This window comes from Oxyura jamaicensis, chromosome 3 (genome assembly GCF_011077185.1).
Source record: "Oxyura jamaicensis isolate SHBP4307 breed ruddy duck chromosome 3, BPBGC_Ojam_1.0, whole genome shotgun sequence".
NCBI lineage: Eukaryota > Metazoa > Chordata > Aves > Anseriformes > Anatidae > Oxyura > Oxyura jamaicensis.
Window position 1 is genome coordinate 102820524 of NC_048895.1, and position 14886 is coordinate 102835409.

Here is a 14886-nt window from a genome sequence, read left to right on the forward strand (position 1 = left end):
GGCCAGTGTCTGTGGCTCAGCAGCCGTAACAGATTCTGATTTAGTGCTTTCTGCCATTAGTCTTTATTTTAAAAATCATACCAACACATCAGAGTCATCCTTGCCTCTGCTGTGAGTCCTCCTGTTTGTGGAGGTGACATTCGAAGGAGGGCAGTGGGCTGGCTCCAGCTGCAGACCTGCTTAGTGTCACTGGCACAGCTGTGTGTGCAAAACAAGCACACCCAGGGGACCAAAGCATCTCTGTGCACAGCCTGTGCTCCCCAATGCCACGTGGGGAGCCCACAGGGCAGCTGCTCCTTCCCACTGCCATCGCAGGGGCAGCTAGCACAATTAACACCACCTCGCTGCCAGCCCCTTCCTTTCAGAAGCATACTCCGCTCGAACAAGAAAGGGACAATTATTTTCTCCAGAAGACACTCAAGAGGATCACGTAAAGAGAAAGAAAACTCTCAAGATTCTCCTTATGGGAATTTTTGATGGATGCCCACAGCCAGGAGTGGGGTTTCCACCTCAGTAAGTCACAAAGCCAACATACCTCTCCCATAGTACTGTCTGAGTTTGCCTGTGCCTCATGTACTGGCGAGGCCCAGGTGAACTACATAAAAAGTGGGTTCTGGTGACACTAATGGACATGATTTATTGGTGGGACCCTGCAGATCACATGGATGGTTGGACCTGATGATCTTGAAGGTCTGATCCAACCTGGATGATTCAATGATTCTCCTGACTCCTTCCTGCTTCCAAACATATTTTTCCATTGAGTTTTGGCCCTCCTCTGTTTTGCCGTAGTATCTCACCTTAGTAGTGTTTCCTTCTCCAGGGCAGGGCATTGTCATGGTCATCTAGTGGTCAGGTCCCTGTACATGTCCTTGACTCACACCACCACTGGAAATGGGATTCATTGGCTTCTCAGCTGGCCCAGATTTTGTCTGTGCTCACTTGCCCACTGAGGATGCTCTGTGACACCCATATCCTGTGTAAGGCAGTGCAGGAAGAACAAGTCTTCTCCAAAACCAGCATCCTGCATGGCCAGGATGCAGTCCTTGGCCAGGCATTTCCATCTCACACAAAAAGTGGAGGCCCCACTCTTCAACATCTAAAGCCATCATGAAAGAAGTGTTTTCCATTTATAGATGTTTCTGAGATCCTTCACCATGTGACTTTTCTCATTTTCATTCTCTGTACAGACAACATTTTTGTTCTTTTAAGATAAGGAGGATTGTTGTTAATTAAAAATGTATTAAATATTTTGTATTAAATATTTTACCAAGGAAAGCGTTTTAACAGGCATTCCTGGTTCCACACACTATTTACTTGTGATAGCTTAGGTAAAAAGTGTTGCTTGAGAGAAAATGTGATATATTTATGCCAAGACAAAATTTCTCTCAGCCCAAATTATTGCATTTACTTGTCTGTGGTCCTGATCAGAAGAGCAGTCAAACTAGTTCATAAATTGACTTTAATATCAATAGCCTGATGAAAGACCAGGATCCTCAGACTTTAAGGACTACATGGGCACTATTTTGTGGAAGTTGTGCCTTTAATATTAATATCCCAGCCAAATTTTTATGTATAGAATTAAATGTTGTTATATGGACTGTTCCCTGAATGTAGAAAGCATTTGGGGTTAAATCTTCATTTGGTGTAAATTGTATTTAATACATTGACTTCACTGTGCCTGTATTCGGTAAGTCCATATGGAAGTTACTGTTAGTTAGGGCTGTGCTTAGACACTTACATATGACGTACATTGTGCTGCTTACATACGGAGTAATGTCTATAGGAATATAGACTACAGGAAGCGATTTGTAGTTTGATAAATTGCCCAAGAGCTTGTAAGTCTGATGCAACGTACCCATGATGAGGGATGGCTGAATCAGGGATTGAAAATGAGCTGTCAGAGGAGATGTCATGAAACCAGACTTCATCTACAATGCCAGCTTCTAACCTCTGATTCAGCAGGAAGGGGCGATCTCTCTTCTCCCATGTTTTAGTATTTAAAATGATTGCATTAGTGCCTAGAAAAAAAAAAGAAAGAAAGAAAGAAAGAAAAGAGAAATACAAAGCAATCTGTTTCTGAATTATTTTTTAACCACAAATCAATTGGTATTTTGGGAAGATTACAGTCCTATCGAGTAAGTGGCTTCACATCAAATAATTTTCTTGGAAGTTGTAGAGTAAAAAGGTTAAAAAGGAAATTTCTGATCTTTCTTTTTTTACTAAAAATTGTTGTCCTCTTTCTTGGCAATATGCAGAGGGTAATTAAAACACAGCGGGCTCGTTTCCCTCTCCCACACTGCAGCACAGATCAGCATCTACCAGAATCAGGACTCATCTGCATGGGAAGCCAGAGCGCTGTAATTATCGATACACTGCTGCAGTTACACTGGTACAATCTCCCATGTTGATCCCCTTATTACAGGATAAAGGGTGACTTTTTTTCAGCTTAGTTTAAACTATGTCTTAAGAACCATCAGCTCTGTTGAAAATGGCCACTGTTCATATTGGAAGAGAAGTGCTCACGTGGGGAATTAGGTTGCCAGCACGATTAATTAATTTCACACCGTCCTTTATCCTGGCATAATTCCCCTCATCTGTGGTTGGTGTCAGGTTTGGCAGAGTTAATTCTTCTTTCAGCCTGTTTAAACTTCTGTGGCGGGTCTGCTGCTGACGAGCTGTCCAAGCAGAGTCCTATGGCTGGCGTTTCAGCACCAATGGCAGAAAAAGGCCAAAAGCTGCTGGTGTCTTTGCTGGTGCTGGTGATTCTTCCCCCACGGGACAGGTTGGTTATACCAGCACTGATTTCTGCAGGACATGACAGTGCCCAGAAACTTGCTCAAGCCCCTGCATGAAGCTGCACCAGGGCTGGCCACGAGGACGTGGGTCTGCAGGCCTGCGGGCTGCCAGGCCTGCTCTGCAGGCCGAGGGTCATTTCTCCTGCTCGTTTGTCCCAAATCATTGCACCTTAGAAACCAGAAGGATTCCCCTTCCATTTCCCAGTCTGGCTGGCAAAAATATATCCTATTTCCAGGTACAAGAGTCTGCAGTTTCTGTGCCAGGAAGGCTTTTCTTCAGCAAATCCACCCCGGCTGGCGGGAGGCAGCACACCATTGACAGCTATTGTGTTGTGAGTGAGCTGATGCCTTTTTACTATGTTTAAAGGCAAACTGAAATAAAATGGATACTCTTTATGTTATTATTAAATATATGCCTTCTTGGTTTTAATCCATTTCTGAAATTAAATTCCGTGTTTTTATTTTAGTGTATGCAAACCTTTGAAAACAGGTTAGAAATAAATACAAGAAGTATTTTAAAGTCCTTCTTCAACCGCTGAAAGCGTTGTGAGCAAAAATAAACCAAGAAACTTGTCTGGAAAGCAGATTTGCAGAAAAGGACTCAGGGATGCTGGTTGACAGTGAACCAGCAGAAGACTTCTCCTGGAGAAGAGGAGGCCCAGGGGGATCCCATCAGGGCCTGGCAGTGCCTGAAGGGAGGTGCTGAGAGGACAGAGTCAGGCTCTGCCCAGTGGTGCCCAGTGCCAGGACAGGAGGCCGTGGGCACAAACTGGAGCACAGGAGCCCTTGGACACCAGGAGCCTTCTGTGCTGTGCGGGTGTTGGGGCCCTGGTGCAGGCTGTCCAAAAAGGTGGTGTGGTCTCCTCCTTGGAGATCACTAAAAGCCACCTGGACTGAGCAACCTGCTCTGGGTGTCCTGGCTTGAGCAGGGATTTGGACCAGATGACCTCCAGAAGTCTCTTCCAACTTCAACCATCCTGTGATTCTGTGATTCTGTGCAATAGCTTCTGCCTCCCAGCTTGGCTTGTATGAAGGTGCAACAGCTTATAGGTCAGAAGTCTGCCTCCTAGGTTTCTGCGAGGTTTAAATCTGAGATAAGAGCATGCCCAACTTTGAAGCGTTAGACTTGCTCCATAAGAAAGTGCAGAGAAATCCCCTTCTGCTCTCTTTGTAAGAGGAGAATGCACGGTACATGTGCAGGCATGACCTCAGTTGGAAACGTGTAGCACAGCTCAGTGGGGCACTGACCTATGAAGTCAGATGGGATCATACTTGGGTTTTGTCCCTCTCCTGACACACCTTGAATCCATAGAAGGTGAGGCAAGCTGAAGCATAGTCCTTGCATCACCCCCAAAGCACAGCTTTATATTTTCAAGTGATAGCAACAGAGTGACTATAACAGATAGCTCACACCAGTTTCTCATACCAGAAAATCCTATTCCAGCTTGTACCCACACCAGGGCAGCTTCTGTGATCAAACTTGCTCCTTTTCCTGAGCTTTCAGTAACCTTAGAATCCTGCAAATACAGCCCAAAGATCTTGCTGAGTGAGAGGTGATCTGCAAATGTGATGATGAATATTTATAGTGCAATACAGGTTCTTCCTTTAGCTGTGATTTTCCAGGGGCCAGCTCAACACTGTGCAACAAGCTATATAAGATCTCAGCCGTATGTCACACGCCATCCTGTTCTGCTTCAAATGCAGGAACTTCTTTCACCCCATCTTCGCTGATAACACTGCGGGAACAGGGACGCACCTAAAGAATGAGCATGCCATAGTCCTCCTGGAGAGGGGTATCCCATGTGGTGGGTGCTGATCACATCTGCACGAGACTGGGTGGGTGGGTGGATGACATGCAGGAATGTGCAACGATGTACTCTTCCATACAGTTTGGGTCCATTCCCTTTCCCTCAAGGTATCCTCATGTAATAGTCCTGCTTCCCTCAATACATTTTCTTGACCTGATATGTTCAGCATGCAGAGGTGATACTGTTGATCTGAGTCACTCCCATGGGATGAGGCAATGCTGCTGACAGGTTCCCCGCATGCTGGGGCATCTTTGACAGCTGTTGCTCCTGGGATTGGTGGTCTGGGGCCGTGGGGATGACCATGAGGGCTGTTCCTTCCACATCTCGCTCCTGCAGCAGGCTGCTACACTTTCCTGTTCTTCATTAAATTAATTAACTGTGCTTTCTGTTTGATCAGAGGCTATTCACTCTGTATGTCCTGTATACTTTTTTTTTTTTTTATTTTATCTTCATCTCAGGTGCCTTTCTCCTGGAATAGGCAGGTTTTCCTCCAGTCAGCACTGTGCTTACAGCTCTGTTATAGCTGGCACTGACAGCATGCATCTGGGGGGGGAATGCCCAGGTGCTCAGACAGACCACCAAAGCATTAGGTTTTATTTATTTTTAAATGTACATTTTATTATTTTTTTTACCTCTGTGCAAAGGCACAATGTGGCTGACACTAAGCCAAATAACCATTGCTTCTGGACGAGGCTACCAAGAGAGGTAAAATTAATTTATCCATGCAAATGCTGTCACAAGGCTGAGCCCCCTGTAATGCTTGAATGCAAAGGTTTCAGAGCTTGCAGGACAGACTGAGTGCCACACATATCCATGTGGCCATGCTCCAGGACTTGTGATTTCCCACTGGACTCAAGATCCAGCCTGCTGTTGAATGTGGAAGAGGTCCATGCCCAAGAACCAGCTTAGTCATTGATGAAAGGTGTGATTGGGGTTTCAGCCTGGTTCTGGCAGTGCTGATGTTGTCACCTGTGCCCAGACAGAGCTTTGCCCTGTGAACCAGGCATGCTGTGCCCTGCTCTGCATCAACACCACCACATGCGCAGACAGCAGCAGCCTGGTGGCAGTGGCACTGCAATAGCTTGCCTGTGCTGGAACCCCAAGCCCCATGGGTGTGTGGAGCAAGCACTGATCTCTGCTGCTTTGGAGTCAGCCTGCTGGGTCAAAGTTTTTCATATGTTGGGTTGGTACTGTCTGTCTGTGCCACTCTAATTGGAGATGGACCAGTTCTTATTTGTTCTCCCAAAGATGGCAAAAGCAGGCATAAAGCTCTAAAGTGCATACAAACTTGGCATGATCTGATTTTGCTAATTCTATATAAATGTAATTACATGTTTGTGTCTCGTCTAGAGTGCATACATACCAGTGGTTTATCTATTATTGCACAAGTCTGACATTAATGCTGACAGAACCACAGCCCCAAGTTCTCATGAAGAAATGGGCTTCGGTAGGACTGATGGCTGACATAGATGGTGAAGGTGCTGCTCTGCGGTAACGAAGGATAGATTTGCTATGAAACAGTGAGTGGCAGTAGGTAAAAAGACAAAACAGAAGTTTCCCACTGCTGCCACCAGTAGTTTATCTCTGTGAGCATTGCCACCGTTGCATCCCTCACGTTGCTGAGCTGCCATTTGCCACTGGCACTTTGAAAAGAAGCTGGTTTGTAGAAATTCGTGAAGATGCACGGTCCCATAGACATGTCTTCCAGTGCATAAGCAAGGTAGGTGATGTTTTGAAGACTCTTTGAATGAAGTAGGTAGTGTCGTGGGCTCAGTTATGACATGGGCTCATGTCATGGGATCTAGTCATGGAGTGCAAGTGGTCTACAAAGTATCTGTGCCTTCCCAAACAGTTCACAGTCACCTGCTAGATTTTATCACAGTGCTGCAGAAGATGAAGCAACACTGGCTCACCCATAAACCTGTTGTTTAATTGGAGAAACACACTGGGAAGACTGTAACACACCGCATCTAGCTTTGTGATAGGAATACCCACATTCAGTTGAGAGCATCAGTACTGCTCTCTGAAGTCTTCAGCTTTCTTATGCTTGCTGTGACATTTCCCTTCCATCTAATGGCATTAATGCTACTCTGGGATTGCCTTGTCTTGTTGCTGGGATGCTCTTTTGCCCAGATTTCTGCTACAGTTGAATAATGAATGTTTTGTGATATGCAAAACCTGCCGTTTGAGTATTATTTTTGCTGCATGGTTAAGTTCCAGAGCCCCTTTTCTCCCTCTCTCCCTTTTGTGCGTTACTTTCCCTGTAGCGTGAGCCCATCTGCATTTAGTTGGATGAGTGGGAACTGTGGGCACGCAGCAGTACATGATCCCTTCCATTACATAATTAAATTGCCATAATGTATATGACTTAGGAATATGTCTGAACAAGTTGCTATGAATCATACATTTTTCAGCCCGAAACTGCCCTATTTAGCTTTTATTAATCATTTCACTGCTCCTACATTGTGAAGGAAAGCTTCCCCTTTCTTTAAAGACAACAACATGGGAAGGGTGAAGCACGTTTTGATCTCAGTTATTCTGGTGAAATAAGAGCATAAGATAGATTACACCACGTGCAGCTGAGATCAGAATCTGGCACAGTGTCTCTGTACCCCGTGATAACAAAACATCTCTGCAGTCCCAACCTACTGAGCTATCAGGATTAGCAAGTGAGTGGATGGACAATTGTTCTAATTCAATTTTCAATCTTTTTTTTTGTTTTGTTTTGTTTTGTTTTGTTTTGGTACAGATCTGCAGGGCCAGTAGAGATTTATTTGTTTGTTTGTTTACTTAATGGTCCTTAAATCTGTTGTCTTCTCCTCCCAGTGGTCACTTGATCCCTCCTTGTCTTTAGCAGGATCCAATTTGTCCTTATCAGGAGCTATGTCTCATCAGAGAGCAAGGATCCTGCCAAAAACATGGAAGAACTTTGGCTGCAAAGAAATGCAAGAAGTCAGTGGCAATGAGAAGAAAGGTCAATGTTTACTTATTTCCTCTGAGCAAATCTTTGTCTTCACTGGAGTTAATTTAGCTCTCACCGTGCGTCTTGGAGCAGAGCTCAGCACTCATTTGTCTGAGGTTCTCCAGTCTGGTTCAAGTTTGCAATGAGTAAACAAGGTAGCCGAATTGCTGCGTCTGGGGAGCAGACGTGAGTCAAAAGTGACACATCCCTCCAGATTAAAGAAACCTGCCTGGTTAAGAGCCACTGTTACAGTGCAGGCAGCATTTGGCGAGGTGGCATCCCTCTTCTCCTTGCCCAGGGAGCTGCCTTGTCCTGGCCACTGATGGAAATGCCCACCCCATGTCTCCGTGGTGGATGCGTTGCTGGATCTCCCTAAAAAATCAATGTCAACAGGCAATGGGTGATGGAAACTGGAAACTCTCCTTACTGTGGATTTGTGCAATTCACAGTGTTTCCTTTGCTTCTGCTGTGTCAAGTGGCAGTACTGTGATTGCATCTAAAGAACATCTTGGTGCTGTGCAGCATTTTACCTTGAATGAGTAACTGAAGCTGTGCAATGCATTTTAGGGTCAGGCTTGCAAAATCACTGGTGTAGCAAAGGGGCTGACTGCCACACGAAGGAACTGCAGGGTACAATCCTTCCCTGCAGAGGGGCGAGGTACTGCATGTGTGCATTTTGATGGTCTTTCCTCACATTTCATTATGGACCCTGCATGAAATAAATGGTGGATGCCATGGGATTTCTTCTGATTTCTCTCAGCAGAAAGAAGCAGCAGTTTGGAAAGGGAGGGGAGCTGTTGTCAGGCAGATTAAAGCACTTGCATTCATGCACGCAGGGACTTTCTTGGCACAGCTGTGAACTTTCTGCAGCTTTTCTTCTTCAGCTGGAAGATTCACCACTGAAACCGAAGGTGCTCCTCACTTCTGAACCCGTCAGGCTCCGAGGAGCCAAGTTTCACAGATGGCCGAGCACCTGAAGGTTGACTGCCTTGAAGGTGCTAAGTACTGCAGCAGATCTGGCTGGACATGACCCAGCAGGTCAGTGGCACACACGGAAAAACAACCCTGGAGGTCAGTCCTGCGACCACCTACCAACTGCAATGCTGTCTTCCACTGCAGTAACGGCTGCTTAGACATTAACCATACACAGCAGTGTCCCCTGAGAATTGTAACACATTCTAAATATAGGGCTTTTGTCCAAGTTATTTCTTCTGTACAGCTTTTTCAAGTTACTTCAAGGACAAGGCCTTGATGTAATTCCAAGTGTACACAAAGTCACAGAAAATGCTGTAATGCAAGACTGGCCCGATATGAAGGATGATCAATGCAAAGCTCACAGCACCCTATTGTTCAAACACAGGGATCTGTTACATGATTTTCTTCATGGGTGTAAAAAATAAAGAAAATAACCAACACCTTTCCTTATTAAAAGTTATTGAATTATTTTTTAAATATTTTTTTATAACTTCTCCAGTGGAGACCATGAAAATGCCCGTCAAGGAGTTCAAGGAGTGCTCCAGGACTGCAAAGCTCAGGAACTTAAAAACTGAAAGAATTCATCACTTTTTCTTTGATTTCCACTACAGCCTTGTGACCCCGACAGGCAAGATATTAGTTTTTAGTATGGGCTCTTAACCACTTTTGCTTAGAAAATTAATATCTATCTCATAGTAATGGCTTGAAGTTAGCCCTCAGTTTAGATCAAGAAGTACTGCCCAGAGAAGTCACGGTGTTATTTATTTATTTATTTATTTATTTATTTGATGAAGGCCTACTCAAAAATGTGTTATTTCCTCTATTACAGTGCAACCCCCCCTACGTATCTCTGTTTAGAGAAGGATGCTTCTGCATTTCTCTGGATGTATACAGCTCCTGTGTAATACAGGGAGGGAATGAATGAGAAGAAATGGCAGAAGCTAAGAGCTATCATTCTCCCTACCACATCATTTTCAATTTTCATTGAATTTCCTACTGAAACAAAAAGGATTTGAACAAGATGTGCAAGGAGGTGCAGTTGACAATTCATGGCACCAGGCGAAGTGCCCAAATCTTGAAGTCAGACGGTCCCTCAGAAATGCAGCACCTGGCTTCTGTAGTCTGTAACAGGAGAGCAACCCGCCAGCCAAGGGCCTCAGCACCAGAGAAGGAGCACAGATCACTGTCAGCACCAAAACTCTTCTCAGGAAACTGAAGTCACAATTACACTGATTTAGAAGGCATCTGTAGTCCACGTTTTGTTCTAGTCAACCGTTGCTTTAATTATTTCAAAATGTGTCTTTCTATTTTTATCACTACTGATCAACCAAAACAAATCAATTTGTGTTAGATTAATGAATTTCCCATTGAATTATTATTATTTTTTTTTTCACAGCTCTCATTTTTTAACTCTCAGCACAGCCTAAACACCTGCCTTGTTGCAGATAATGCTTCCTTTTGCTTAACATGCAGAGATGTCTTGGAACGCAAGCAGGATAAGGATTTAGGGAGACTTCTAGGTTCAAAGAACAGTTCTGTTACTGGGAGTCTGCCTGTTGTTTGTGTGTTTGCTTTTAATAGCAGAAAGAAAAGCAACTAAGAAACCATTATTTTATATGAAAGGCGAGGGATCCAAACTCCATGAAATGCAGAGCTTTTCCCTCCGTGCTGCTGCACTCCCAGGCTCACAGCTGCAGCTGGGACGCGATGCGGTGGTTTTGGAGCCTGCTGATAACAGTCAGCATCTTCCCCCAGTGAGGCTGGGACCTGCAGTGGGATGCGGGCCCCGCAGACCTTCCAGGGATGCCACCTGAAGGCTGTGGATGTCCTTTGCAGCGTTGTGAGAGGTCTGAGAACAAGACAAGCGGAGAGCTGTGCAATTCCGCGTGGTTTCAAGGCATGGCCTTTCATGCAAATCTCTTAATAATCTAATTTGCTTACTTGCAACTGACTTGCTAGCAGCCGTAAGCAGTCTTTAGAAACAATATGAATTCTGTGCTGCCAAAAGGCAGCACTGGTGGCTGAAGCTATTGCTGCTGCTTCAGGGAACGATCTGCACAGCCTCCCCCCGCACGCTGCTGGCAGCCTGGCCAGCCTTTGAAGTAAGAGGATGAGTTATTTGGAAGGAGTCTGGGGCTCCTGCGAGCCTCATCTCACCTCCAGCGTATTGCACAGGCAGCAGAGTGGAAGGATTTAAGTGCCGACTGAAGATGGAAGCGGCGGTGCTGATCTGCAGGCTCCGAGCCCTGCTTGCTCCACGCTGGGATGCGCGGTTCCAGGCTCTGCGGTGCGTGACCTTTTCTGAAGCAAAGCTTGTTTCGTAGAAAAGGAAATGTGTTAAATCCAAAGCCGAGCATGGTTTAGGCTGAAGAAAGGCTTCCTCTCCCCAGATTTTTATGAAAGTGTCTCATAGAGCACATTCAGTCCAAAATGGGTTGTCTCCTGCAGGATGTGCACTTACAAGCAAGCGATTAGCTCCACAGCTTTCAGCCTGCGCTGGAGAGCTGACCCTGGAAGAGCCTGACAAGCTGTGGTGCAGCAGCCCAGGAATGCCAGGTGTGGGGACAGGCAGGTCCTGCCCCCGCTCAGACAGCACTTCTGGTGAAACCTGCCCAAGGGCACGGGCGCTCTTGTTCAGGTCACCCACAGGCTGCAAATCTAGGAGATTTTTGTGAGTGAGTGGCAGAGTAAGTCTACAGAGAGACCCTTGCTTGTGGCCTGACATCTAGACAGGACTCTGAAAGCATTAATGAATTCTCTTTGCAGCCATACAGCGTCCCCAGCCAGTTCCCGTGCTCCAGCTGCATTTCAGTTATTTTTTGTGCACAAGGAGCAGGAGATGTCTGTCTCTATCTCCTCATCAGAGACCACGAAGTGCACATAAATACAGGGAGCTGGACTCTGAAAGCTGGGTCCCTTCCTCCAGCTGCCCAGAGCGGGAGGGACGTGGGACATGCGTCCCACTTGGATTACCAATGGTTAAAGGGACATGAGCTCCTCTGCTACCTGCCCCTCTAAGAGCCTCATGATAAGTTCTGAATATGAACATTGTCAGGTTTATTTCTATGTGCCTTGCCTTGCCTTGCTTTCCCTTCCCTTCCCTTGCCTTGCTTTCCCTTGCCTTGCCTCGCCTTGCCTTGCCTTGCCTTCCCTTCCCTTCCCTTCCCTCTCTCCCCCTTATAAATAAATAAATAAACTAAAACTAAATAAACTAAATAAATAAATAAGATTTTGTGTGACTGCTAATATTCAAAAAAACTCTTGGCTCTTTCCCTGGGAAACCATCTGTCTTATACCTAGCAGGAGCTTGCACCTAAGTAATCTTTTTCCTTTCTTTTTGTGTGCTCGTGGAACGAGTTATTCCTTACCCTGGATTTCTTCCATCTCTGCCTCTCGTGTGGCTGAGCCGCATATGTCAGGTTTCGGCAGGCAGCAGGCTTGCTGCCCAGGTAGCAGATTTAATGAAACCTCTCTCTTTTGGCATCCAAGCAAGCAGCTATCCTCCCGCCTGTGCGCAGGAGAGGCGTGATGGTGTCACGGGCCAGCAGCTGTCAGATCAGCGACAGGCCTCGCAAAGGGCTTTTGGGGACAGCAGAGCGCTTGTGAGCGTCCAGTCCTGGATCCCGAGGAGCTGAGGAACTTGCTGACATCTTCATAACAGCCCCTTCATTCCTATTTCCTACCTTGCTGTCACAAAATGAGGTAAACCATTAACCCCGCAGCTGAACTGTGAACTGCAGCTATGTGTACACACACACACAGCTAGAGACAGCACAACTCGGGGTTCCCTTTGCTTCTCCCCCTTCTCCAAAGCTGCCCTAATTGTTCCTAACATTTTAGAAATTTAAGGGGAGAAGCTCAAAACTCATTGTATTGAGTTGACTGATTTTAGTATGCCGGGCTTGCACATTGCTCATCTTCCTTTGGTTTTTAGGCCACAAGACCAAGCATTGCTGCAGCAAAGCAGAAATTCCTGGCACCTGGCTGACCCTTGCCACAACAAGGTGGTCCACACTGGGATGGGACAGCACGAAGGAGGAGTTACTTCACTTGTTTATAGGCTCTCTGGGACAGGGGGGCAGCTGGAACAGTGGTGTGGGCTAAAAGCCATGCAACAATAATGATTAAAAAATGAAGATGTGGGGGTCTCATTTATTTTTGATGTCATTTATGTCCATGGCAGTAGCTCTCAGGCACGATGGGGTGTGCAGTGCCACACAGGAGGCACAGCAAACCAGGAGCTTGCCAACCCCATAGTGTGGATGAATAACGTGGCTGGACCCTGGCCTCACCTCTCCACCCCAGAAGCTATTGTGTGCATCATCTAAAGAGCTCTATTTCTGCAGGTATAACAGCTACCCCAAACCAAGACTGAATAAAGCCAGGTCACTGTGATCTAGTTTAAAGCTGCATTAAAACAAGAACTAATAGTTCTTGTCGGAGCATTCGACACAAGAGTGGTGGCATTCCCTGCAGCTGCCTGACACAGAGTGGCTCCAACATGAGCATTGTCCAGCTTAGTGCCACCAGAACATTTCTGATTCCTTCAGCTCGGTTAAAAACGTTAAGCACTGAAGGCAGAGTCCAGCCACAATCCAGTCCAGCCATAGCAAAGCTCAGCCAGCTGGCCCATAAAACTCTGGTTCAGAGGACAGAAAGACTCGTCAGAAATGAATTAAGGGTGTGAGAAGAGGGAGGTAAAAGAGGAGGAAAAAAGTAAGCATGAAATGCAAACTGTAAGAATTTCTCCTTTCCGTCAGGCTGCGTGATTTTGGGGGAACATGGAGCAGAGAATGTTTTATCTCTGTCCACGTTCTTCATCACGTAAGCACGTTTTAGAATAGATTTTAAACTGTTACAAATGTGCTTGATATTAAAATTATTTGGCCAGTGGTTGGCTAAACACATTTCCTCCTAGAATTTGCTCGCAATCCCCAAGATAATCCCTTGCTCACGGCACAGGAAGAGTCACCCAGCTCATGCAATGGGATTTTTGCTTTCTGAGCATCTGACTGTCAGTTCATTCACTCATTTCAGTGTAGCCAAGTGGCAATTTCCTGCAAGCCATGTCATCAGTGTTCATCTCCAGAAGTATTTACGATGCCTTTCCTCTGGATACTTTAGCAAGAATTTGTTTGTAGAAACATCAATGGAAGGAGAACAAACTCTGTTGGGCACAACCACAGCCCTTTCGGCAGAGGTTGCAAACCCTATCAAAGCCAAGATTTTCAGTGGCCCCTTATAACAACACAGGTAAAATGGCTTTAAGATTCATTCCCATTACTTCTTTTTTTTTTCAGTACAGAAGACAGACTGAGACTAGCCTCAAGGTGTCTGCGAATTTATGCATTCAAAGGAGGTTTATTCATGAAAAAAGTGCTGTTACAATTGAGGAGTGGTACTAAAATGCAGTCACCTCCTAAAGGAAAAGAGGAAAGGAAGAGGAAAGGGCTCCCTCCCACTTCATTATATGATGTGGAACAAGAAACCTAACATCTTTGCAGGCAGGGTGTCCTGTCAAGTCTCTTCCATGGAAATCTGTACGTCTGTCCATTTCCACCCTGATACAAAGGAGCATCCAGCCTTCCTCCTCCTTATAACCAAAATGTGGTGGTGCCACGTCAGTTAAAGGCTTGGCCTTTTGCAAATGGATATTGAAATGGAACATTGTGGATATTAAACCCCTGGTACAAAATTACTGCCTTAAAAAATGTACACTCCTCTAGCTCCTAGTACAGGGTGATCGAGGTGTGTCGCTGGGTGCCGCAGTACACAAATACTGATCACTCATAAAAGAAGTGCTTATGTTTCTTTGCACAGTTTGAATAAACTGGATTGAGCTCACAGTTCCTTTGCACAGCTGCATATTTTAGGGGCTGTTTTTTCTCCTGTTGCAATAATTTTGCAATTGTTACAAACAGAAAAGACTTTGAAGCTTAGGCCAAGCTTCAGAGTTGCTGCAAATTTAAGTGAAGTTTGATGAATACTTCCATGCAGTCAAATTCAGCAGTAGCTACTGTGAATAAACCAAGGATACTTGTTCACATTGGGCTTACAACAGGAACTAATGAAGGCTCCAGAGTAGGTGCTGGGGACCAAATTCTTGATTCCCTGCTTGTTTTCCACTCTGTCCTACTTGCACTGAACTGGATGAGGATCCCATCAATGTGCTTGTGTCACTTTGAACTTTCCAGCTCCCACTGGTACCAATTTACATAGCAGAAAGCAATTTCTTTCTATTAAAAGGGACATTAAGGTGATGTAGCTGAAATTGTTCTGGGCCTTAAATCTGTATAATTTGTTGCTCTTGAACAATTTGGCTCAGCTTCCATTACCACAGACTGAC